The sequence below is a fragment of the Mustela nigripes genome, chromosome 13 (genome assembly GCF_022355385.1).
Source record: "Mustela nigripes isolate SB6536 chromosome 13, MUSNIG.SB6536, whole genome shotgun sequence".
Lineage (NCBI taxonomy): Eukaryota > Metazoa > Chordata > Mammalia > Carnivora > Mustelidae > Mustela > Mustela nigripes.
Window position 1 is genome coordinate 108,534,496 of NC_081569.1, and position 26,493 is coordinate 108,560,988.

Consider the following 26,493-nt stretch of genomic DNA (forward strand, 5'->3'; position numbering starts at 1 on the left):
ACATAGGAAATAATACATAACAAGGTAAAGCAGTTTTGAGAACATCAAAAGTCTCTCACCTGCACACACACAAAAAGCATAATGTAGTTGAAGAAGAATTTAAAGGAATGAGAAGAATTATTCATAATTCATATGACTGAGACTACTGGAAGATTATATCCTCAAATGTTTTGTTGCTACTTACAGTGTGATCTCTGAAGACATAAACACTTTTAAATTTAATCTGCATTATTTATAATCTGCATTTTCTCCATCACTCTGTTAAGTTTATGCAATCGACAAAGCAATAAATCAAACACTGATTTGTAGCATTAGCTGATTTCCATAGCTGACCAAGTTTCTAATGTGACATCACTAAACATGGGGTTGGAAAGTGATGCACACTAGCATGCCATTACACAGAATTTCCACCTTACAGATAGAATAGTCATAAATAATGTCAAGAATATAGATAATAGTAAAATGCAGTAACATAATTTAGGAAGTGATGAGTTTGGGGCATTGATGGTGTTTACTTTTAATATAACTTAACTAATTGCAAATTAATATAATTTAATCTTTATTAGTGACTATGTTTCACACCCTGAAATTTTAAAAGTTGGCTCTCGCAAGCAGGTGCAAGCTGGTTCCAGCATACCACAGAACACAGGGCTGTTGCTAGGGGGATGTTTCTCCCCCTGAATGGAGAGGACCTGTCTGCAGAATAAAAACCATTTGCCAGGGAAACAAGCAGGGACCAACAGAAGAGATTCTGCCCAGGGATTTTCTGTTTTCTTTTTTGCTCTAGCTAGATGGAGGGGCCTGAGTTTTTATAGCCACCAAACAGTTCTAACATGTGGAGGACCCTGCTTATTTCTGGCACTTTCTTACTTCCATTTCTTAAAATGGCTGCACACAGAGGCTACTGTCTCCATTTTACAGGTGAAGTGTTTGGTTGTTAAATATCATCTCATTTAACCCTCAGAAAAATCTAAAAGATGCCTGGATGCCTGTTGTTCTTTGTTCTCGTTTTTCTAATAAACCAGATGTCAAAGTGATTTGCCCTAAGGTAGGATTCAAGCCGAGATCTGTATGACTTCCTCAGCCTGCATTCTTAGCAAGTATAGGAATACTTAGTAGCGAATAGATCAGCCTCTGTACAATGACTAAGCTTTTGACCTAAAGAAAAGAGAACTCTATTCACTGGCTTCCTCCACCTTCAGCAGGATAGTCACATCATTGGCAAGCATATAAATTTTAGCTTATATCTATTTCTTTTTCACCAAGATAAAGGAAAATACCAACCAATATTGATGTTGGAACCATCATCAACGACATCATAGGCCAACCACACACTCAAAAGTTAAGCAAAAATCCACGCAAGCATCCTGTGAGAATCCACAGGTTACATGGAATTTACAATAAAAAGTGCTGAACATTTGGGGGCTCCTGGGTGGCTCAGGGGGTTAAGCCTCTGCCTTCGGCTCAGGTCATGATCTCAGGGTCCTGGGATCAAGCCCAACATCGGGCTCTCTGCTCAGAGGGGAAACTGCTTCCCTCTCTCTCTGCCTCGCTCTCTGCCTACTTGTGATCTCTGTCAAATAATTAAATATACTTTTTTTTTAAAGTGCTGAACATTTTAATATTACTTGAAAATTATATGCTACACATATATGATATCAACAGGATGTATATAAAATTTAAAATACATGTGTGTGTGTGTGTGTTTACGCATTTGTAAAAGTCAACCAGAGTTTGCCATTAAACAGTTACCCCACATCCTAGTACTTAGACTCACCAGTTCTGAGTTTAGCAATCCCAGTTCAAATAGAAAACTTTACTCTGAATAGCTCAACACCAGTCCAGAGGAAGCCCCCAGCAGGCCTTACCTTTGGCACCAAGAACAATTGCATTGGGGATGGGGTAGAGGAACTGGCTCAGCCTGGGACACGCGCTGGGCAAGACCATGTTTGATCATCTCACTGATTATCGGGATAGGCGCAGTACCCCAAAAGGAATAGAGACGCTGGACAAACAGAAACAGTAGATACCCATTATAGTAGGTCCTCAGCAAATGGTAGTTACTATCATGGAAAGCAGTTCTGACCTTTTAATCTCAGGAAAGAAAATTAGCAAGTTACTCACTCTGTAGTACATCTGACACATAAATATTCTCCAACTCATTTAAATTTTCTCCTTTCTCCAAGGCATCAATAGAGTTCCAGCCGTTAGTGGTTTATGATTCATTCTTTCTTCTGATCAGCATTTCTTGAGCTTCTACTTCTTCGAGAACTGGGTTAGGTGCTGTGGATCCACTGAGTTTACTCTAAACTTGATAAATGGCAATCTAGCCTGATCACAAGCCCATCTGTTGTGTCTCAAACATCCTGCTCTGAATACGGCACCACTTCTTTAAAAAACAGTTTATGCCACCTCAGCTTCAGTAGACTAATTGAACCAAACATGTTCAAAGAAGCAAACTCTAAGAATAAATTCCCAAATGTCAGCACTGTCTAGGAGGAATGAAGAAACATATGGGATCCCAGCCATTCTTCAAATTATTCATGCCAAGGTGTCTGAGGGGGCTGGGCTCCAGAGAACAGCTTTATGCCTTCCAGAAAAGTCCTATGGTCATGTAATTCTAATTGTAACCTTGGAAAAAATAGATGGTGCATTTAAAAAGTCATTGCAAAAAAAGATTCTTAACACAGAGGGCCATTATGCTATATTCCATTTGCAGTATAAAACAATGTTAAAGCCTCAAAATTGGGCAAGAAATGTCCCTTATTATAAAAACATCCTTTGCATGTGGACAGAATGAAAGCCATCCACCTTGTACACTATCTTTGGGGAGATCAGGCAAGCATCTTCTCTAGAAAGAACTATAGGGGTCTTTGGGAAAAAAAAAAAAAAAAAAAAAAAAAAAAAAGACTATGGCATGCACCTTACTTACAAAAGTGAACAAATGTCTCTTATGCTAGAAAGAAATAGATCAAAGTGGCTCAGATGTGTAAACCAGAGGCAGTTAAAAGAGTTTTTTGTTTAAAGGATATGGGCCAAAAAGAAAACAGAAAGCTAAAGAAGTCAGCCCAGATCAGGAGAGAAAGAAGAGCCTACAATAGCCCATGCAAGTATAGGCCAGAATCAGCATCATGCGCTAGGAGGATGGGAGAAAGAAGCTAGGAAAGGGGACTTGGGGGATGGGGCTTGGGTATCAGCTGTATGCCACGCCCTGCAGCAGCTATTTGTCATAGGCAGTCACTAACCCTCAAAACCTTTCAAGACATGGGGCATTTCGGTGGCTCAGTAGGTTAAGCCTCTGCCTTTGGCTCGGGTCATGATCTGAGGGTCCTGGGATCAAGCCCCGCATTGGGCTCTCTGCTCAGCAGGGAGCCTGCTTCCCCCTCTCTCTCTGCCTGCCTCTCTGCTTACTTGTGATCTCTCTCTGTCAAAAATAAAACCTTTAAAAAAAAAAAACCTTTCAAGACAGCTATTATCTATCCCCACATTACAGATGGTGAAACTGACACACAGAGAAATCAATAACTTGCCAAAGGTCAAAGGTTAATTAAGTTAAAAAGAATCAAGTAGAGGGGAACACACTTTAGATTAAATGCTCAGAAAAATCTCTCCCTGTAGAGGTCACATTGAAGCAGCAGATTAGGGGACGGGAAAGAGCTAAACCCAACAGGGTAGAAGGAAGAGCAGTCCGGGAAGAGAAAACAGCTCTTGTCCCAGGCCTCAGGTGAAAAAAAAAAAAAGAGGGGGACCTTATAGAAACCATAATAAAGTGGGGCTGGAGCAATGCAATAAGGGGAAGAGGGATGCAAAGTGATGTTGAACATGAAGAAATGCAATCACATTTGGTTTGCAGACAAAGGCAAGGAGTTAGAACTTTTCCTTGCAGTGTATAAAGGGGAGCCACTGAGGCATTTACAGGTGGGGCGTGGTGTGATCACTCAGGCTCAGGAAGAAGCAGGAGAGGAGGGCGTGAGCCCAGCAAGAAGGCTGATATCACAATCCAGGCAAGAGGGAAGAGTGTGCTGCAAAAATGAACAGTGGTGAAGGGACGGGGGCAGGGTGGAGGGGAGCTGGAAGAGAAAATCAGCAGAGACTCCTCAGTGGGATGGGTGTGGAAGGTGAGGACAGGAACACCCTCTGTTCCGGACGTCAGCCCCTGGGTGAACAATGGTACTATTGCCTGAGAAGGGGAAGATCTGTCCGTGAAAGACATGATCTGAGCGAGAAATCTGTTGTGGACATTCTGAAGTTAATATATCCAAGGTGCAGACGTCAGGGAGGCGATGTGCGGTGCCAAGTCTGGAGCTTGCCGGAGAGGTTTGGGTTCCGGAGAACAGATGGAGATTTCCCAAGTGAGGGAATTCTGCAAGGATTTCCTCTAAAGGTGTCTACGTGACCTCTGCCTCTACGTTACTAGTTCCACAATTCCCCACAAGGGTTGAATGGCATGATGTTCTATTTGCTTCCTGTCCTTGGCAAGTAAAGAGTTGGCAAGTAGAAGGAGGGAAAATGAGATAAGAACCACAGCAAAAAGACTAAATCCTCACAGCTCTATTCACGGGAGGAAAACACCAGAAACAAGCTAACTATCCATAGTTGGGACTAGACTTAAAGAAGCTATTACACATTCCTTAAGTGAAATATAAGTCACCCCCTAGAAATTGCTACTATAAATCTACATTTATTTTCTAGTATGAAAGATATTCAAATTATATGGAAAAGGGATTTTACAAAACAACACACACTATATAATCATATCATGTACTTGTCAGAGAGAGAGAGAAATTAACAACAATACTGGCTCCCTGCCTTCCCCCCAAAAACGTCTTGAGAAATGTACATATATCAAAGTTTAAATAGTGGTTACTTTGACAGGGGTAATTCTCAGTGAATTTTACTTTCTTTTTCATACTTTAGCCCATCAATAGATTATTTTTACAGTGAACATGCGTTTCTATATGTGTATGTTTTTACATCTTTCTTTATAATCAGAAAGAACAAAAACAACCACTTTCACTTAGAAAGAACCAAACAACAGTCTGGAAATTTCAGGTGGAAGCCAGAAAGTGCCAGGCTGGCAGCCAGCTGCTCTGCCTCTGACACGATCAAGACAGTGTGTGTTTACTCATGTCAACTCCACAAACCCTTCCCGTGCACCTTCTCCGGGCCAGATTCTAGTCAGATGATGAGGAGGCATCGATGAACCCATCTTACTCCCTGACCTGGCTTTCCACACACATTTATAGAAGATTATAATCCTTTGCTAGAGCTGCCACAATAAAGTACCACAGACTGAGAAGCTTAAATAACAGAAATTTATTTGCTCATAATTCTGGAGGCTGGCAATCCGAGATCAAGGTGTCAGTCGGCAGGTTTGGCTCCTCCTGAGGCCTCTCCACTGGGCTTGCTGATGGGTGCCTGTCTGTCACATCTTCACATGGTGTTTCCTCTGTGCAGGCATCCCTGTTGTCTCTGTGTAGATACCAGTCTGATTACTTGAGGGCCCACCGTACAAAGCCTCATTTCACTTCATCACCTTTTCAAAGGGCCTAGCTGTACACACAGTCATATTCTTAGGAACTGGGTGTTATAACTTCAACGTGTGAGTTTTGAGGGGACACAATTCAGGCTATCATAAGATCCACAGATTAAAATGTCAGTGATAAGATTCCTATTTATTTTGTGATTTATTATTGATGCTTCTTAAATTTCCTTTGTAAAATATGAACCAGGTATTCAGAAATATCTTACCAAATACTTATAAGAATAATCATATAAAGAAGAGTACTTGTCTTATAAAATGATTAATACCGCATGACGTTTACTTTTATGCTTTATATTCAAAATATATATAAATTGACCAAAATGAAGCAAAGAAACGATGATATCTTCAGTTTAGTACCTATGCAATCCAGAAATGAGTATTCAAAATAAAATTTCCAGAAAGTGAGATTTTTATTTATAACATAATAGAGCATTATAATCTATTAATATCTTCTCAAATCACTTTGTCTTATATGCAATGAGGTAAATCAGGCTCAAATAAAATAAGGGATTAAAAAGCTAAGATCACCTACAAGATCTAAAAAATATTTTATGTGACATGATGAGCACTGGATGTTACACGCAACTAATGAATTACTGAACACTACACCAAAAAACAAGGATGTATTATACATTGGCAAATTGAATTTAAATTAAAAGTAATAATAATAAAAAACATTTTCCTGTATGTCACATTCAAAATTTCTCACTTTGAGACATGCTTGAAATCCATTCTCCCTTAAATTATACTCCATATGGAAGGAAACAGCACCACCTAACTAAAGAAAAGGTGGCTTCCTAAGGGACTTAACTGAGCAAACACCTAACATAAGGCAGCTGCCCATGGTAACAAAAGTGAAGTAAAAAGACTCTATTCTAAATTACAAGCAAGCTTATTTCTTCTCAACAATACTCAGGATAATGTTAACAACATGTCTTTCTTAGCAGACTCAGACAAATAATAAAGAAATAATACATACCTACATAAATATGCACATGCATACAAGAATATGCCCTTCCTACCTTGCCTGCATTCTCTTTTAGCAAGATTCCACCTGTAAAACAGGAAAAGAGCCAGTAGGACTGCCACACAAAGAGCATTTAGCACTATAGTGCCAGGTATAGGGTAAATACTCAGTAGATGTCTAGACATTTGTTTGCTCCCTCTCTGAAAATGTACTCCTTGGTAGCCCCGAAGTCCCTTTGACAGCCTCCATCTCCCAGTCTCAGTCACATGGTGCAGAGGCCTTGACCCCAGTGCACTACCAATTCCAGGAGAGGAGTCTACTAGGCTTAAGTCAATTAGCATCCACAATCACTTTGTCCACAGTGATTGGTTTAAATATGACCACAAAGGGGCACCTGGGTGGCTCAGTGGGTTAAGCCGCTGCCTTCGGCTCAGGTCATGATCTCAGAGTCCTGGGATCGAGTCCCGCATCGGGCTCTCTGCTCAGCAGGGAGCCTGCTTCCTCCTCTCTGCCTGCCTCTCTGCCTGCTTGTGATCTCTCTCTGTCAAATAAATTTAAAAAAATCTTTAAAAAATAAATAAATAAATATGACCACGTTACTTAAAAACCAAAGAGATGTAAAAGGATTTTATCAAACACTCCTGGGAAGTAGAAGCTTTCTCTTTCTCACCCTAGTTGGTAGATCATGAATTCTAGGTATGAACGAATACCTAGAATTGGTAGAATTCTAATTCTAAAATTAGAATCTAATTCTAGGTTAGGAAACCTAGAATTAAAACAGCCATTTGGTACCTAGAAGGCAGAGCCTGGAGCTATAATGGGTCGATAGAGCTTCCAACTGGACTGGAACACATGCATTCTTAAGTTCTAGATCTGATTATCTGTTAGGGTAACCTATCATTGCCTTGATTGTTTAAAATAGTTTGAATTATATTTTCTGTCACTTGCAACCAAAAGATTTCTTATGCAGTGAAAACACTGAATGAAAGAAGTGATAAACCAGCCACACAAGACAAAGATTGCTACAGGTATACTCTACATTCATATACTGTGAACAAGATTATAATCTGTCACATAAATATATAGGGGAAAAAATCCTCCCTTTTCCTCCACAAGAGAAAATTAAGATAAATCTATCCAAAAGTTTTTTTCTGTTTTTTTTTTAAAGGTTTTATTTATTTATTTGACAGAGGGAGATGACAAGCAGGCAGAGAGAGAGGAGGAGGAAGCAGGCTCCCTCCTGAGGGGAGAGCCCGATGCAGGGCTCGATCCCAGGACCCTGGGATCATGACCTGAGCCAAAGGCAACAGCTAAACCCACTGAGCCACCCAGGCGCCCCTATCCAAAAGTTCTAATTCCCAGCTCTTTATCTAGATGTCCAACTTTCAATCAACTTACAGATGATTCATTTTAAATTCCCAGTAGAAAATATCTAATCCCAGGATAACTTTGCTGCATTTGAAAAATTGGTCACATATCTCATATTTGCCAAAGATAAACAATTTGGGAGTACTGTAACTAAAGAACAGAGTTTTCTACAAAGGTATGATAATTTAAAAAAAAAAAAAGAGGATAAAACATAAAAATGTGCAAAGAGCACTGGCTCTTGGAATCTGGGAGACTTATGTCAATGATCTGGGAAGAAAGCAACCTGTAGCTATTGTTTTCTGCTTCTGAACCCAAATAGTTCTGGAAATCTTGACTCCCAGTCACTGTTGGTGGTGGTGATTTCAGCGATACCTATAAATGTATCCCCTATATTATTAACTGTTCCAGTTACTGTGCTCCAGAACTAAAATCAATTCCAGCTATGATGATAGCATAACAAATTATTCCAAAATGAAGTGGCTCAAAATGATACCTAGTTTCCTCATGAACCTGAAATCTGAACAGGCCTTGGTAAAGACAACTCATCTCCATTTTACTGGTCATTAGCTGAGATGACTTGAAGGACTGGGATTGGGATCATTTGAAGGTTTGCTCATTCACTTGCCCAGTGGTTAATGCTGGCCTTGGGCTGAGACCCTAGCTGCAGATGCTGACCAGAACACCTATATGGCCCAACTTCCTCACAACATGGTCATAGTTTGTCCAAGAGTGAATATCTTAAAAGGGAGGGAAAAGAGAAAGAACACCTGTTACAGTCCCTTAGTCAGATTCTTTAGGTGTTCCTTCCAGAAGACACATTCCAGGTCTTGACCTTACTTCAGAGGCAGTTAGATGAATATAAAGAAGCAGGAGAAGCCCCTGTGAATGACAAAAACAAATTATCTGTTAACTTATTATAATAACTAACAATACTAAATGGAAGAGAATGGAACCTTCCACTAAGCTATAACACATAATCAATTTTGTAAAGATTTAGGCACTGATTATACTGGGAGAAAGATGATATATTATGAAAGGTGAGAAAATTGACAAATCCCTAAGCTGTTAATTTATCCCATACAACTATATTATGATTGTCCCTGATTGGCAAGAGTATTAAAACTGAGAAATAAAACATTCTGTAAATACTGTCAGTTTTTGTACATGAACATGATGTTTCTTTCAGTATGAAAGATATGGTCACCAAGATCTATTTATATCAGCATAGATAGCCTAAGAAGACCAAAATTTTCTTTTGAGTTGATTCCCTGTATCATTCTTTTATTCTATGTTTGGTAAACAAAAGAACTCTCACAACATTTTGAATTAATTAAAATATAGAGAACACCAAGAAATAATTCTTTCTATTCACTTTTTTTTTTTTTTTAAACATATAGAGGAGAAGGAAATCTCTGAGTTTCCTGGTGGCCATACCAGAAAACTCAACAGATTATCCAAACATAAAGGTCACCTTAATAATCTAATTATAAATTTGATTGATTTAGAGAAAGGCAAAGACTTTTTAGAAATGATAAGAGCATATAAGTTATTAATATCCAAAGACAAGAAATAATTACATGCAATATTTTAAAATAAGAAACCATAGCTATTAATATATTTAACTTTAAAAAATAAATAATCCTTTTTTCAAAGTAATTTAAGAATATTCAAAAAGCACAGAGTAAGAACAACTTGTTAATAAAAGAAATCTCTGTTACCAGGACAGACAATAAAGAAAAAGCCCTCAAGTGGTAGTTTTATTCTGTGTGAATTTAATCTGTATGACAATTTGCCTTTGTTTTTCTTTATGTATAAATACATACAAGTTGTCAAAACTTTCAACAATTTCCTCATGGCTTTTGAAATCATTAGTTTCAAATTTATGACCTCTAATTTGTCCTTCTTAGCTTTATCAAGCCCAACATTCTTTAGGAAAACAATGGCAAAATTCCTTAAGAAAACACGAGCAAATGAAATTCAGCAAAACATAGGAAAATACCGTATGACCCAGTGCAATTTACCCCCCAAATGTGTTTGTTTTAACATTCAAAATCAGCTGATACAATTCATCATGCTAAAAGAAAAAAGGAAGAGAACCATATGCTCATTTAACTTGATGGAAAAAAGAGAATTTAACAAAATTCAACATCCATATATGTAATAAATGTGCAATTTCTAAAAGTAGAAACAGAAAGGAACTTTTTTAACTTAATGAGGGGAACCCGAGACATCTAACATCGAATGTCATTGTAAAATAATGAATATTTTCTCTCCAAGTTCAAGACTAAGACAAGGATGTCCATTCTGACCACATCTATTCAACATTTTATGAAGGTCCTAACCAGAGAAAAAAGACATAAAAAGAAAATACAAAGCATAAAGTTTGGAAGGAAATAAGTAAAACATTCTCTCTTCACAGATTACATGACTAGTTAGGTAAAAAATCCTTAGATCCTAAATGAATTCAGTAAGGCTTCTGGGTAGAGTGTCCATATACAAAAATAAGATGAATATGCTAGCAGCAAACCATTGGGAAATTTTTTTTAGTATCACAATAACATCCAAAAATCAATAATTAGAAATGTATTTAACAAAATACTACAAGGAGAACTTAAAAGAAGGCTGAGATTGGGGTGCCTGGGTGGCGCAGTCAATTAAGCCACGGACTTGGCTCAGTCGTGATTTCAGGGTCATGAGACTGAGCTTCCTATCAGGCTCCATGCTCAACACAGTGTCTCCTGGAGAGTCTTTCCCTCCCTCTCCTTTTGCCCCTTCCCTGCCTTGCGCTCTAAAAAGATACATACATGCATAAAATCTTTTCAAAAATAATGCTGAGATTAAGGAAGACCTAAATAAATGGAGCAAGATATCACGTTCAGGTATTAGAAATAATGTTGTTAAGATGTCGATTATATCCAAATTGATCTAGATATTCAATACAATTTCGATTATAATTCCAGCAGGTATTTTGCAGAAACCAATGAGCTCTTTCTAAAATATATATGATAAAGCAAAAGTCTTTACTTTTATCATGTTAAAAGTAATTCTCATCAAAAGATACTATCAAGACCGTTAACTGGAATTAAAATAAAAACTTTAAAATAAGATACTATCAGGGCACCTCAGCGGCTCATTCGGTTAAGCATCTGAATCTTGGTTTTGGCTCAGGTCATGATCTCAGGGTCCTGAGACTGAGCCCTGTGAGCACAGAGACTACTTGTCCCTCTCCTTCTGCTCCTCCCCACACTCAATTTCAATCTCTCTCAAATAAGTAAATAAGTCTTAAAAAAATAAAATTAAAATACTATCAAGAAAATGAATAGACAAGCCATATGCTAGAAAACAACATTTGCAAGACGTGTTTCTGACAAAGAACTTGCATCCAGAGTAATATATGGAGCTTCTAAATTCAATAACAATATATAATAACTTTTTAAAATATATGAATTTGAGGAACGTTCCATAATGTTAAACAGATCGATTTGCCAAGAAATCACAGCAACCCTAAATGTGTAAATGCACTGCATGAATCTGGATTAGAATGAAGAAAACATAGCTATGAAGATCAATACCGGGCAACTGATGAAATTTTAATATGAACGTGGATGAACCTTGAAAAGAGAAAACATTACGCGAAGTGATAGAAGCCAGTCACAAAAGACCACCTATCATATCATTCCATCTATGTGGCATATCCAAGTAAGCCAAAGCTGCAGAGGCTGCAGAGAGATCGGTGCTTGCCTGGGGCCGGGGTGAAGGGATGGCTGCAGCTAAAGTGTAAGAGGTTTCTTTCTAGGGTGAGGAAATGTTCTCAAATTGTCTTGCTGGGCACATATACCTGTGAATATTTTTGAACCCTTGGGTTTTTTTTTTTTTTCTTTTCCTTTTAAAAGGATGGATTGTACGGTGTGTGAATTTCATTCTCAATAAAGATGTCATTCCAAAAAATCAGTGGTCCTTTCCATATGCCCTTCTTTATACGTTCCACATAGGTCCTCATCATTTTCTCAAGTCATATTCCCCAGAGTCTTGGATTCTAGTGCATATAATATATTGAGGAAGTGCTCTTCAGGAAAACCTTTAAGGAAATGAGACTGTAGTTCTAGAGGAGAAAAGAGTCAAGCAAGAGCCTAAATGGCCCCTGCAGAATCGTCCCTACCTGGAATCAAGAAGGATGGTCTTAGTTGATCTTAGACTGCAGCTGCCTCCAGCCCTGGAGTTGTAACCTTGACAAGTAGGTTCCCATTATCTGGGAGCTGTTATCTAGCTGGTGAAAGGGAGCAGCTGTGAGTCATTAGCAGTCAAAAACGCAGCAGCTGGGGGACAGATGCATTGGTCTAGGAAAGGGAGTCTGGGCAGGGCATCAACCAAATTAACTAGGTGCCCCCAAAGGAGTCCTTGTGGAGAGTGGCAGATATTTAGCTAAAATAGTTCACTGTGATATTGTCTGTAACAACAATGAATTGCCCGACAATTTAGGAGGTATGTGTTTTGTTTATATGGAAGGATGTCATTACATATATGGTAGAAGACCATTTAGAGAAATGGAAATAAAATTTAAAAATATTGTAAGGTGAATAAACTACAAAAGTATGAACAGTATAATCCCATTTTTATAAATGTAGCATTACATATATTTTGCACACTTTCTTATCCCCTTTTGGGAGGGATGTACTTAAAAATTTAAACATTTGGCTATTGTTCAGGAACAGTTTTATGGCTATTTTTATTTTCTATATTTTATCTGTCTATTCTGTATTATTTTTTATAAGGAAATAATTTGGGGCATTATATACCAACAAATTAATTCTCAAATTTGAACTGAAATTGTGTGCCCATTCTCTAATACTGGAGGTTAAAGACTTAAGATTCCAGCAGTGAATCTGGTTCTTGGAGAAGTTACCATCCCAGCATGTTGTCTTCCACTTTATACATTTGGTGCTTCTTTTTAAAATTTTTTTTATTCAACTATTACTAACATACAGTGTTATATAGTTTCAAGTATATAATATAATGATTCAACAATCCTGTACATATCTTAGTGATCATCAAGATAAGTGTACTCTTAATCCCCTCTAGAAACCACCAGTTTGTTCTCTGCATTGGAGTGTGTTTTTTTTGTTTGTTTCTTTTCCAGTTTGTTTGTTCATTTGTTTCTTAAATTCCACATATGAGCGAAGTATTATGGTATTTGTCTTTCTCTGACTTATTTCACTTAGTATTATACCCTCTAGGTCCATCCACGTTACAGATAGCAAGATTTCCTTCCTTTTATGGCTGAGTAATATTCCATTGTATATATACCACATCTTCTGCAGCCATGCATCTATTAAGGGATACGTGGGTAGCTTTCACATCTTGGCAATTGCAAATAATGCTGCAATAAACAAAGGGGTGCATATATCTTTTTGAGCCTCCAAAATGTTTTCCACAGTGGCTGCATCAATTTGCATTCCCACCATCAGTGCACAAGGATTCATTTTTTTCTCCACATCCTTATCAACACTTGTTGCTTCTTGTGGTTTTTTTTTTTTTAATTTTTGCCATTCTAACAGGTGTTACATATTTAGTTTTGTCATTACACATGAAGTGAACCAGATTGGTGGTCACTGACCAACAAGAGATGAAACTACAGATCAAATACCCATGTACTGATTTCCAACAAAGTGACCATTATGTTCCAACAACCATTCAATTCATAATGTTTCCAAAGTCAGGTAGGTGTTCCCAAAGTGAGGTAGATGCCTGAAAAGACATGCAAGTTAACAGAAGGCTGTTTGGGGAGTATAGAAATCAGATGATCTGAACAAATATTTTATCCAAGCTCTATGCTGAGTCTTGATAAATCACAGTGGACACCCCCCCCTCCCCCACCCGCCCTCCACCCAGGGCCTCTGCTATTCACTACTCCTGCTGAAAGTCAGTCCAGCAGCCCTGGCCACAACTGATAGGATGAAGAATGGGCACCCAACTCAGGAGCAGTGTCCACACTGGTCAGGGACTTTGGTATGACTTGGAGCAAAAAGGAGAGATAATCCAAGTTGACTCCTTTGGAAAATTTAATTAGGCCTTAAGAAGATAATGAAGTGGCTGGTGAGCAGAAGCTGAAACCAAACCATGATATATTGTCAGGGCCACGGTAGGTCATGGAAATCAAACACTACGAGGCAAAAATGTCACAGAGAGAAACAAGACACTACAAGCAAAGAGACCATGGCAGCCCACAAGGAAGCAGAGTCTCCCCAAATCTCTTAGTTCTTGGCTACTTTATTTTATCAGCTCACAGGTATCTTCGTGATAAACTGGGGTGAAAAGAACCTTGTGTGAACTCCGGTTTCCTGCATCAAAGGCACTTCACTTTACTTGCACTACCCCTGATTCACCACCCAGGAAGGGGAAGCCTACCATACTCAGTATTTCTTAGGAATCAGTGGGGATCCATTCTCCCAAGAGAAGGGGCCACATAGTGTTCCTTCAGTGTGTTCCCTAGAATAATAATGGTCTCCCCACTCTCCTGATGGCAGGAGCCTCATCTGGGTTTGCCCATCAGTATACACCCAGCACAATGTCAGCACACAGATATGGAGGAATCAATAAATCACTTTAAAATATCTCATTTATTTAATTTCCACAGCAGCTGTGTGAGTTATTTCTCTCCTAACCATGGCTTATAGGAATGCAACTGCCTATTGACCCAAGTAATCTCATACGTTTTTAACAGTTTCATCCGAACCATTAAAATCAAGAGCAAGAATAATAGCTAACTTTTAGTATCTCAATCAGTCCCTATAGTCCTAAAAAGTGAGGGAAAATATCCCTTGCTTATCTATAATGTGCTAAGCTCTTTTTGTTATTGTAATTTAATATTCCCATTAACCATATGAAATAATATTACACTCTCATTTTACAGGGGGAAAAAAAGCTAAGGCACAGAGGAATTATATAACTAGAAAGGAATGAAGCCAGGATTCCAACACAAGTCAAATTTAAAAACCAATTCTTTCCACTTATCCTGTAATGTTTACAAGGATCTTTGAGATCATCTAATTTGCCCTTTCATTTTACATGTGGGGAAAATAAGAGTTAAAGTACAGTTTCTGATTCCTGACTCTCTGATAGTTGTAAAGATATGGATACCATTGTTCGCTAATGAAGATACATAAGCACAAAAGAAGCTAAAGCCAGGATAATTCCTTACTGGAGTCATTGCATGTCTTGAGTTCCTTACCCAGATAGTAGCATTACTGATTCCATTTTACTGTTACAATTGACCACAGGAGAAAAAATTACTTAAGCCTCATTATCTACTTTAACGTGTGCTATGTTACACATGGACGGACAGTTGGGTGCAGCAATCAATTGATCAATGGATGGATCAATGGCTCTATGGATCAATGGATCTACCCAACTATCTACATCTACAATTTCCTCTACATAAGACTTTTATTACTACACTTTACATGATCAGTTCCTCCTCATTCAAGCAAAGGTAGATACTTAATAACTTTATAGCGCCACATATTATCCAGGTTATTTTGTCATTTTACTAATTTAGATCCATAAAAAATCCACCATTTCCCAAGGCTCTGTTTATCTGGGGTATTAAAATTCTCTTCCATATAAAATCTGAGTCAGCGTGAAAAGACCCAATCCTGCCAGTGTTCAGCACTGATGATTCCTATTCCTTCCAAGAGAAAGGAAGTGTGGACCACTGCCAGTACTGGGCCCTGGGTGCCACTTTATTTATTTTTATTAAGTGTTTCATTATTTTTTTAAAGATTTTATTTATTTATTTGACATACAGAGATAGCAAGAGAGGGAACAGAAGCAGGAAGAGTAAGAGAGGGAGAAACAGGTTCCCTGCCAAGCAGGGAGCCCAATGTGGGGCTTGATTCCAGGACCCCAGGATCATGACTCGAGCTGAAGGCAGATGCTTAACACCTGAGCCACCCAAGCGCCCCAAGGGTGCCACTTTCTAAAGCTGTCTATAACTAAACCACTGGATTCATCTCATGCTAACTATGTGCTAATTAATTTGCGTCCTTTAGGTCACATTGGGATTAAAAAGTCACACCAGCAGGGCAGCACCGAATTTCATGGTAGTTGAGAGTTTTCTAAGTTCATTTTGTATTTATTAACAGTGATACCCTTGCATTAGATGTCAACAGAAGGAAACACCCCAAGGTGAGATCTCTGTTCTCAAAGTCATGTGAGGCAATCATGTCATGTCCATGTGTGGGTTCTACAGCAGTGGGCATGAGACATACTGTGATCTCCAGATACTTCAAATCTTTACTTGCAAGTAGACAGACTGTAATTAAACACACACACACATTAGATTGATGCACACTGGCATAATTTACTATAACTTCATGATTTATTTCTTTCTCTTTTTTTTTTGGAAGATTTATTTATTTGAGAGAGAGAGAGCCTAAGACAGCATGAACCAGTGGCGGGGTCAGGGGGAAGGCAGAGAGGGAGGGAGAATGGAGAGGGGTAGAGGGAGAAGCAGACACCCCACTGAACAGGGAGCCCTTCTGTTTTTCATTCATATAAAAGGGACAATAACACATTTCTTCACAATATTTCTCTGTAGATTAAATGAGATAATGTTGGTAATACCTCTAGCATAGTACCTAGAACCTAGTAGGTATTGCTAGGTTACTTTGTCTAAGAAGAATGGAAGCCACTATTGAGTTTACAATAATTTGACTTCACAAAAGGTGAGAAGGCCACCAACTCATATTTGAAATGATACCAAAGAATATCTAGAGGCAAGAACATATAACAAGTGCCTGGAAAACCACAGAGAAGATTGAGGAATTCCAAGTAAGATGATCTGAAGTTGAAATAATCCCAGGCTCTCTTCTTGTGAAAATGAATTGTTTCAGTTTGAGGTATCTCTGTCCTAGGAAACTATCTCTTTGAGACATTTTGCTTTAAGGCATTTATTTAAAACATTTGTATTCCACCAACTTGAAACCTGTAGTATAAGGACCTGTTAAATTCAAAAGGAATACATGGAATCTCTCTGTATGTAAACACTTTGTACATACAGATCAAAGAGAGAAGCTGTTATACAAAGTTACGGTATGGAAGAAAGAAGAAAGCTATGAAAGGGTATGAAGCTGCCATGAAATATCTCATTTTCCAGTTAATTATGACATTCTTTAGAGATTCACAGAACTATTAGCCCAGGCACTGTGTCTAGGACACTGTGAATCTCACCGCACTCAGGTTTGGAGTGACTTAAACCATGTCAGATAGATGGGTCCTGTACCATTTCTTAAAAAGCATTGTTAGAATTCTAGAGTTCACAAACCTAAATCATTGCAACAAAATTCATGGAACAAGCTTCCTGAAGGTTGCTTGAACTTGGGGGAGGTCAGTCTAATGCAAGCAAACAACTGGTACTGGTACAGACATCTTTGAAAGTCCATTTGTCTTGCAAACAAATTCAAGGAGTAAAGCAACTTTAACCTTCTAGGCAGACAACTGACTCTATTAAGTCTTTGGTGTGCTTGCTTTATACAGTGACCACAGGTAAAAGCAAATATGCTCCATGGGGGGCCACTTGAAGAACACAAACCATGAATGCAGAACCCAAGGATGTGATAAAATAAGTTTCCCAAACTATCAGTGGACATAAGGTCTAAAGCCCAAGTTGGAGTCTTGATGACAAATCAATCAACCAGATTGGATAAATCTCATAAAAGTAAACAAACCATTGGCATGAATTGCTGGTGCTTATGAAGAAAAATATTCTCATAGATCTGTGTACCTTAAAAGACTGATCTAACAAGGATGGGTCGTGGGGTCTGTAGGGTAGTGTCAAAGTTTCCCTCAGTCCCTGCACTGGTGAGATATACCTCTGAGCAATGAAAAAGAATCTAACTATGAAAGCTCAAAGTAGAAACAAGGACTTTCACCACTATGTATTTTGATACCAAGATTCTGTTGAGTCCAGGCAGAAATGCTCTAAAAATCAGAGTATTCAGTAAATGATAGGAACATGTTTCTCAAATGATAGTAATTACTATCTTATTGCGAATAATTAGAACAACTAATAACTATATTTTGCATCATGCTTTAAAAACTACTTTCACATTCATAATCTCTTTTAAACCTTCTAAAAACTCCATGCATTAAGTATATTATTCCTATTATACAGATGAAGAAATGGAAATTCAAGATGTTGCTTAACCTGCCCAAGACAGCACAGCCATGGTCCAGCTAACGTTTAATGTTATTTTCTCTAGTCTCACAGATTCTCTTGAATGGCATAGATATGGTATATGTAACAATCTCAATTTAAAATATCCTAGGATAAAAATAAAAACCACAAATATAAACAAAAAAGTATAACAAAAATACAGGGATCATCAATTCTTTGGAGAAATGTAGCCATAGAAGGTCAGCACAGAACAATTATTATTACTCATTACGAGAAAATAATCATTCTCTGAGGATATTTAATTTACTGTAATATTAATAAAACTTTAGAAAACGCAAAGGATTGTTTATAGTGTGGAAGCCATGGGGATTACACATAACCGAAGAAACACTGGGGAGTGTGCTTATCTTGGTTGTAGGGCCTTTTTTTTTTTTTTAATTCGTTGTCTTTGCTCAGCCCAGTAATTACATTTTGAAGTTCCACAGCACAGAGAAGCTGATGTAGCAAGTAAGCCAATTTTAATAGGTTTTTCATTGTTTCTTGTAAAGACATGATTTGCAGTTACAATGTTTTCTTTCACACAATGTCTTTAGATGATCAAATCTTCCCCTCAAGAAAGGAAGGGAAATCAACCAAACGGTCAACATTCTTCACCTCTGCCACCATTCAAGACAGCTTATTTGCATGTTGCAATAAAGGCCCTTATTAGCTCTTATCCTATTTTTTAAATTAGTATCATTATTTATTTATTTATTTGACAGAGAGAGAGCACAAGTAGGAAGAGAGGCAGGCGGGGGATGGGGAGGCCGGACAGGCTCCCCACTGAGCAGAGAGCCCGATGCAGGGCTCAATCCCAGGACCCTGAGATCACAACCTGAGCTGAAGGCAGAGGCTTAAATCACTGAGCCACCCAAGTGCCCTGCTCTTATCCTATTTGAACCTAGAATACTTTATTGTGATCTTATGATAAAAGACATAATATCTCTACTGTATGATTCTGCTAGCGCCCATCTTACAGAGTTTAGTGATAAGCCTGACACTGACATTTTCTCAACTTACACTGTGGAACAATTCACAACCATTTTTTAAATTATTCATCTAAGAAATTATAAAGCATCTGTCCCAGCTACGGGATGAGCACGTAAAGGAGTGTCTCCTCTGAACTCAAAGTCACCCTCCCTTCTTACTTACTAAGCAGTGTAACCAAGGTTCCATAATACTGAGTAGACTCCTTCAGATTCAGAAGATCTGATTTGTAATATTACAACATTAAACTCTCTCATGGGCTGAGTAACATCCAAGCAGAATTAAAGATATGAAAAAAGAATATTTCCAGAGAGAGCTGGGAAAAGGATGACCCACACAGAGTGTTGGCTTTCTCACCCCTGAACTGAGCCGTGCAGATGCCCGGGAAGAAAATAACAGAACTCAGAAGACTAAAATCCATGAGAAACCCCTGGGTAGAATTCAGGGCCTAGGGGAGGCAAAAAAAAAAAAGAAAGAAAGAAAGAAAGAAAAAAGGTAGCTGAGAACAGAAGAGGGCCACACACCATGGACAGAAAATAGACTCTGAGAAGACATTTTCCCTCCTGATATGCTCTGTATGTTAAATCACAGACCAACCTGTCATCAGCGAGTTGCAGCAAGGACCCAACAACAAGGATGGACCACTTCCTCACTCCACCTTTATCCAACCAAGCTCGGTGATGACAACAGTGGGAGGCCCCTCCTTGACAAGCACCATGCAGGGGAGACAAAGTTACCAGGAGGTGCCCCTAAGGATGAGGGTGGCTTGGCATGTGGTCAGGAAGAGGGGAGCATCTCTCCTTGTCAGCCAAGTGAGCACAGAAGTGCTGCCTTGACCAGAAAACCAATGAAATTCCTCTCTGCTGTTAAGCACCCATGTTGAGCTCCTCTTTTCTGTCTGCTAGTAACTCCTTAGCCACCTGGAATTATCTCCCGATCTAACTCTTGCATCACCTCAGCACAGAATAGATGATCGCTCCGAGCCGGAATAGATGATAGGGAAGGTAAAAAAAGAAAGAGGGAGAGGAGAGAAGAAATAGGTGAGCCTTCTTCCTATGTCTTCTGGCCTCAGCTTTAGTTCATCTTAAGGTTTCATTACAGAGACCCAATCCACTGACATTAATAGAAAATACCATGTTTCACATACCTATCAGGCATCAGGCCCAGTGCCACTTGCTTGACAAGTATTATGTAGTTTAGTACAATACGAATCCAAAGATGGAGGCAAACGTTTTTTTAAAAGTCTTAAAATTTGTCCATATTTGTACAGATTTTATATTGTCAGATGCAAGAGTCAAACCCAGGTCATGGTGGCTCCAGAGATGATTCTCTAAGAATGCTTTCCACTACCACTTCTAGAATTCCCTTTGAAAATGCTTAACAAGGGCGCCTGCGTGGCTCAGCCCTTAAGCGCCTGCCTCTGGCTCAGGTCATGATCGCAGGAGCCTGGGATGGAATCCCACATCTGGCTCCCTGCTCTGCAGGAAGCCTGCTTCTTCCTCTCCCACTCCCCCTGCTTGCGTTCTCTCTCTTGCTGTGTCTCTCTCAGTCAGATGAATAGACAAAATCTAAAAAAAAAAAAAAAAAGAGAGAGAGAGAGTGAAAAGAAAAAAGAAAATGCTTAACAAGCAGGCATCTAGAGCTGAGTGTAAGGCAGCTGCCTTTTGAGATTAGGAAGACACTTTTCCGGCCACCATCCCCCATGCAGAGGAAGTGGGCCAACTTGCTCATCCTCCCAGGGGCTTCCCCCAATGGGAGGCAGGACTGGGGGGTGGGGGGGGAGAGTAGGAAAGAAGCTGCTCTTCTCCCTTCTAGTCACACTTAACTGTCTTCCCATTTCTGTGTCAGAGAAAGAACACCACCCCTTTGGTTTGATTTCTACCCAAAAAACAAGGCATGATGGTTGAATACCATGAACCGAACAAAAATAAACAAGTAAACCTTGAACAATAGATATTCCCTGAAGACTTCCTGCATCTCTGCTTCTCAGGCTCTGCTCCCCCCACCACCCGCCCCAATCCTCTGAAAACTCAATCCCGTCTTTAATTTGCACAACACTTTGGCTCTCTGCTCCCTGTGGCTTGGCTTGGGCATATCATTGATATTCTGGGATTTATTAGTGTGCTTTGCTCAATAATGGATCAGTTTCTCTGGCTTTCTTGACTTAAATATCCAGAAGAACAGGACAGAGGCCCATTTTCTTCTCTTTTCTTTCCCTTACACCCATCAGCTCCCACGCAGAGATTACTCTCACCTTTGTTAGCTGTTCTACCCACATTAAAAGTCACCTGCTGTTCACTATAATTTCAGATTTGTTTTTTTTAAGTCTCTCATGGACACCTTAATTAATTATAACTTACTTACACTTTAATTGCATAGAAAACATCTGTCTTTTCAAAGGGAGGTAGCAAGGGGTGCTCTTGCTAGTCCTCCGGGGCAAGGGCAGGCTATACATTTCTTAAATTGTAACATTTGAGAAGAAAAAGGATTAATCCTAGACCATGCTATTAATACTCTCTTGAGTTAATACTTTCCCACAAAAGCTTTAGTGATAACAATTCCGTAACAAAGGGACTGGTCTATATATCAGCCACATAAAACTTTCATTTAAAACATGTCAGGCAGGGGCGCCTGGGTGGCTCAGTGGGTTAAAGCCTCTGCCTTCAGCTCAGGTCATGATCTCAGGGTCCTGGGATTGAGCCCCTCATAGGGCTCTCTGCTCAGTGGGGAGCCTGCTTCCCCCTCTCTCTCTGCCTACCGCTCTGCCTACTTGTGATCTCTCTGTCAAATGAATGAGTGAAATCTTTAAAAAAAATACTAAGAAAAGGGGCGCCTGGGTGGCTCAGTGGGTTAATCCTCTGCCTTCGGCTCAGGTCATGATCTCAGGCTCCTGGGATCGAGCCCCACGTCGGGCTCTCTGCTCGGCAAGGGGCCTGCTTCCTCCTCTCTGCCTGTCTCTCTGCCTACTTGTGATCTCTGTCTGTCAAATAAATAAATAAAATAAAATCTTTAAAAAAAAATACTAAGAAGAAATATTTTTAAAAAACATGTCAGGCAGTAGGACAGCCCCAGGATGAGAGGTCTGCTCAGAAGTATGGCTGGACACTGGCCAGATCTTCACTTGCAGGTTACAAAGAAAACTAGAGAAGGGAAATACGCTCCTTGGAGAAGGGCAGGAGAGAGCAGAGCATACGGTAGAGCCTTGGGGTGTCCTATTTCATCAAGGCAGGAAGAGCTAAGAATATTTCTACTATTGTTTTTTTAACCATTTAAGTGTTTGATGAAACTAAGATTGATGTTTTACCTAAGTTCAGCCTTTGTTTCTGCTGGAATTTTGTATTTCTGACTTCTGCTTTCCTCCAAATGATATTCTTGAAACATTTTCTGAAATCTCAGAGGGAAAAGATAAAGGCAAGCCAGGACCTCTAGCATTTGTTAAAATGTCTTGTGCAATCCATCCCAGTTTATTCTGTTCCACCGAAGGCTGGTATTAATCCTTGTATGCAATCCATTTTGACCCTCTGCACACAAAGATAAGAGGAATAAAGCTTTTACAATAATGTAATATCATATCTGGAAAGGATTCCACAAATCCTCCTGTAAGATCGGTACAAAAAAAAATCCAATTTAGCAAGAGCTTTAAACACACACATGTCCACACATGATACAATGCACCTCCAATCAATGAAACTCATAGTCACAGGGGCCAGGCTCCCAAAAAACACACAACTTCACAATGGAAGTCTTAATTCTGCAAATGTTTAAAACAGACACCAAACTTGTTATTAAATGGGTATTAAGATCTTTAGAATTTCTTTCTCCCCCTGTTGGTTTTGAATTGCAGACTGTCAAAATAGAACTTTTTTGTCTTGCCTTATGAATCTCCCCATTTTTTTTTCCAGAAAAAAAAGGTCTAGCTTTGAGGAACTCCATTTTGGTTTTTCTTCTCCTTTGCAATATATTACCATTATTTCAGACCAAATCCAAAAATTTTTCTAATTTTAAGCTTGCTGCTTTATGTATTATCCAGATTTAAGGGAGAATTAACAAACAAACAAACCCAAAAATCAGTCTAATGGTTTGCCAACCCACAGCAGTGCAGATAAAAGCAGTTGGTTGCCCTTGGGCAGATTTTGACCAACATTATCACAATGACTTTATCCTATCAAGCAAAGTGATCGGCTTCCCTCAAAGAGCCACCCAACTACCTGCTCAGGCTATTAATGTCTTTTCATTACCTATGATTTTATTCTATTCTACATGTGCCCCAGTTGCCATTGGGTTGAAGCAGTTACACGGTCAGGAAATGAGCCATGGCAGCATCGCCCCACGCACCAAAGGGAAGAAAGTGCTGGTGGCTGTATGGACTATGTGTGCAGTATGAGAGCTGGAGACTCGTAGAAAGAAAACATTTTAAACAAAATTCTCCCTTGTCTTTGCAGACAGCACTGCTTCCTTATTCCATGGCAAATTCTTTTATAAGACCAAATATTATTTGGTAACTTCGTTAACCCTACTCTAACTGATCTGTCTTAAATCTGGATCGTTATTTGTTGGGTTTCTTCAAGTGACACATTGACACAGAGCTTTGGTCTTCATCCCTTTCTGAACCCACCATGAGCCATGGGCCATCAGTCCTTTCCTCTTCTTTTGTACAGACAACAAACTCACTTGCAAATTTAAAAAAGCTTTGTCTTTCCCTTTCAGGCTTCACCCGCCTTCCCTGGAACACCTTCACTTCCCACATTCCCTGACTTTTTTTTTTTTTTTTTTTTAAGATTTTATTTATTTACTTGACAGAGAGCGATCACAAGTAGACAGAGAGGCAGGCAGAAAGAGAGGAAGGGAAGCAGGCTCCCCGCCGAGGAGAGAGCCCGATGTGGGACTCGATCCCAGGACCCCGAGATCATGACTTGAGCCAAAGGCAGCGGCTTAACCCACTGAGCCACCCAGGCGCCCACATTCCCTGACTTTTTAAAGCCGTCTGGCTTCACATTCCTTCTTGTAATGTAGTTATGAGCTTGCATGTCTCATTTCCCTCCCAGATGATCATCTCAAAGGTCAGAGCCATGTCTGACCTCCCTTTGTATGACCCAGAGCTTATACAATAGTCTTCTTAATAATTATTTGTTGAATCTGAACTAATGTGTTTTTCTCATCATCAACCAAGCCTCCTCTGATAAGGGTTCAAGGAAACTGAGTTACAGCACAAAATCTCAATACCTTGTGTAGTACAAGAGACTGACCATGTACTTGCCCTGTATCAGCCTTACTTCTAAGCATGAATCTCTCCAATCCACACGAATTGTGTGACAAACCCATACCATGTACCATATTATTTTAAAAGAAAAAATTATATAACCTTAAGCAGATTACTAATGCTCTCCACAATATAAGTGTTTATCTCAGTGACTAATTATACTTAACATCAGTTTCCTCTTTTAACTTTGAGTTCCCTAAACAAATACTAGCTTATTTCTCTGTGCTTTTGCATTTTCTCTTTATGCTTATAATATTCCCTGCCCTGATTGCTTGTCTAACTCCTACCTCATTTCAAGGACTCTAAATTTACCTCATTAACCCCAGATTCTTTCCTGACCCCAAAACCATAATCGAACTGCCTTGCTGACATCTTCACAGAGAGATATCAGAAGCCTGTGGCACTGGTCCAGATGAAATACTATAGTGCATAGTGGTCTAGATTAGGACTGTACCAATGAAGATGGGCAACAGAGGCAGAGTTTGGGGCATACTTTGAGGGTTGCGTCAATAGTGTCTATAACATATAAATGCAGATTAGTTCACATTATTAGAAGGAGCTGGACTCAGCTCCTTATTAATTTTGCTCCTCTTTATGGTTAAAGAGCTGCTGATTAAGGACCCTCTGAGCAGATACCTGGCAGCAGCATGTGTTTGGCTGTCAAGCACAGAGTTTGATTATATAAATCTATCATCACTAGTGGAATATCCAATTATTTAAATTCTTCCTCCCCTCAGAGACACCTTGTTGAATATGCAGGCTTCCATCTCCACCTTCCTCCTTAAAAGGACCACTTAAATGTCTCACAGTTATCTCATGCTTAACATGGCCAAAACTGAACTCCAACCTCCTAGGCTACCTCAGCCTGCTCCTTCTCCAGCATTCCCTAGCTCAAAAAACACACCATTCTCCATGCAATGCCAGAAACTTGGGAGCCAACTTTGACAATGATCTCCCCCTCACCACCCAGATCCAATTGATCAGGACAAGCTAATGATTCCATTAAGTTACAACTTGAAATATGAATCTCCTTTTCTAAGGTTATTATCCTAGTTCAAACTAACTTCCTCTCTCAAGGGACCACAGTAAGTAAATGTCCTTCCTGTGTCTACTCCAGACTTTGTGTGGTATGTTTTCTATTCATAAGCCAGCATGTCTTCTTAAAAACACAAATCTGATTATGTCTCCTTCATTTTAAATTCTTCAAACTTTCTACCCCTCTTCAAATAAAATTTATAAATCCTCAACTTGGCTTATAACACCCTGCATAATTTGGTCTCTGTGCTCCAGCCACATTAAGCTTCTCTCTGTTTTGACATCTTTGCAAGATGTCAGCTCCATATCTGTGCTCTTTTCTGTGGTATCATCAACACCTAGGCAATGCTTGGCACATACATGTTTAATTAATATTTATTGAACGTGTAATAGAATGAACAGGTTTTGAAGATTATCACCTTTATGCCAAAAGAGCAGGTGAACCCATTATAATTGTTTTAGCTACAAGTAATGGAAGATCCAACTAATAGAGGTCTAAACAATACAAATCTTTATTATATCATACAGGTAGAAGGCCATAGAGAGGGCAGCTCTGGGTCAGCTTTGGACAATTATTTCAGCTTCAGAATAGTATTTTCAGCCTCCTGTTCCTTTTCTTCTCTCTGCTCTGCAAACTCAATGTGCATGAATGGGACCATCCCCTTATGGCCATAAGAGGACTAGAGCCTTTCAGATATCCCAGATGGATGACAACATCTAACAACAGGAGTGTTTCCTCCATTCAGCTCTTTTTATTAGTGAGAAAAACCTTTCCTTGAAACTCCTCAGCAGAATCACCCTCAATTCTATAGGCCAAGATTGAGATACATGCCCTACCCATTCCTAATGAAATCACTGGAAAAGAGTTTAAGACCATCACAATTAGACCAATTATCAGTTATCCCTTGGAGCTGGAATAAAGTTTACTTTCCTTAAGCAGTCAGAGGAAAACAATAAAACAAAATCAGAGCTTGCCAACAATGAAAAGTTGAGGGACAAGGAGAAATGAGAAATGAAATTGACATCAAAAAGGCTATTGACAGGCCACCAAAAGTGCCCCAAAAGAACATCATCATTATCAAAATTCACAAATATTATCAGCCAAAATAGACTTCCTC

The 26,493-nt window shown here is 39.2% G+C and overlaps 1 long non-coding RNA gene across 2 annotated transcripts in view; it reads right to left on the reverse strand.

Annotated features, from left to right (window-relative positions):
* Positions 1-5,346: 5,346 nt before the first annotated feature.
* LOC132000015 (uncharacterized) overlaps positions 5,347-26,493 on the reverse strand; it is a 129,374-nt gene continuing 108,227 nt past the window's right edge. Inside the window, exons 6-8 of one of the 2 annotated variants that reach the window (XR_009399154.1) lie at positions 8,648-8,759; positions 6,525-6,599; positions 5,347-5,472 (exon numbers count right to left, since the gene is read on the reverse strand). This is a non-coding gene — a long non-coding RNA (uncharacterized LOC132000015). The remainder of the gene's footprint in view (positions 5,473-6,524; positions 6,600-8,647; positions 8,760-26,493) is intronic. The other variant, XR_009399153.1, reaches the window with a different exon arrangement.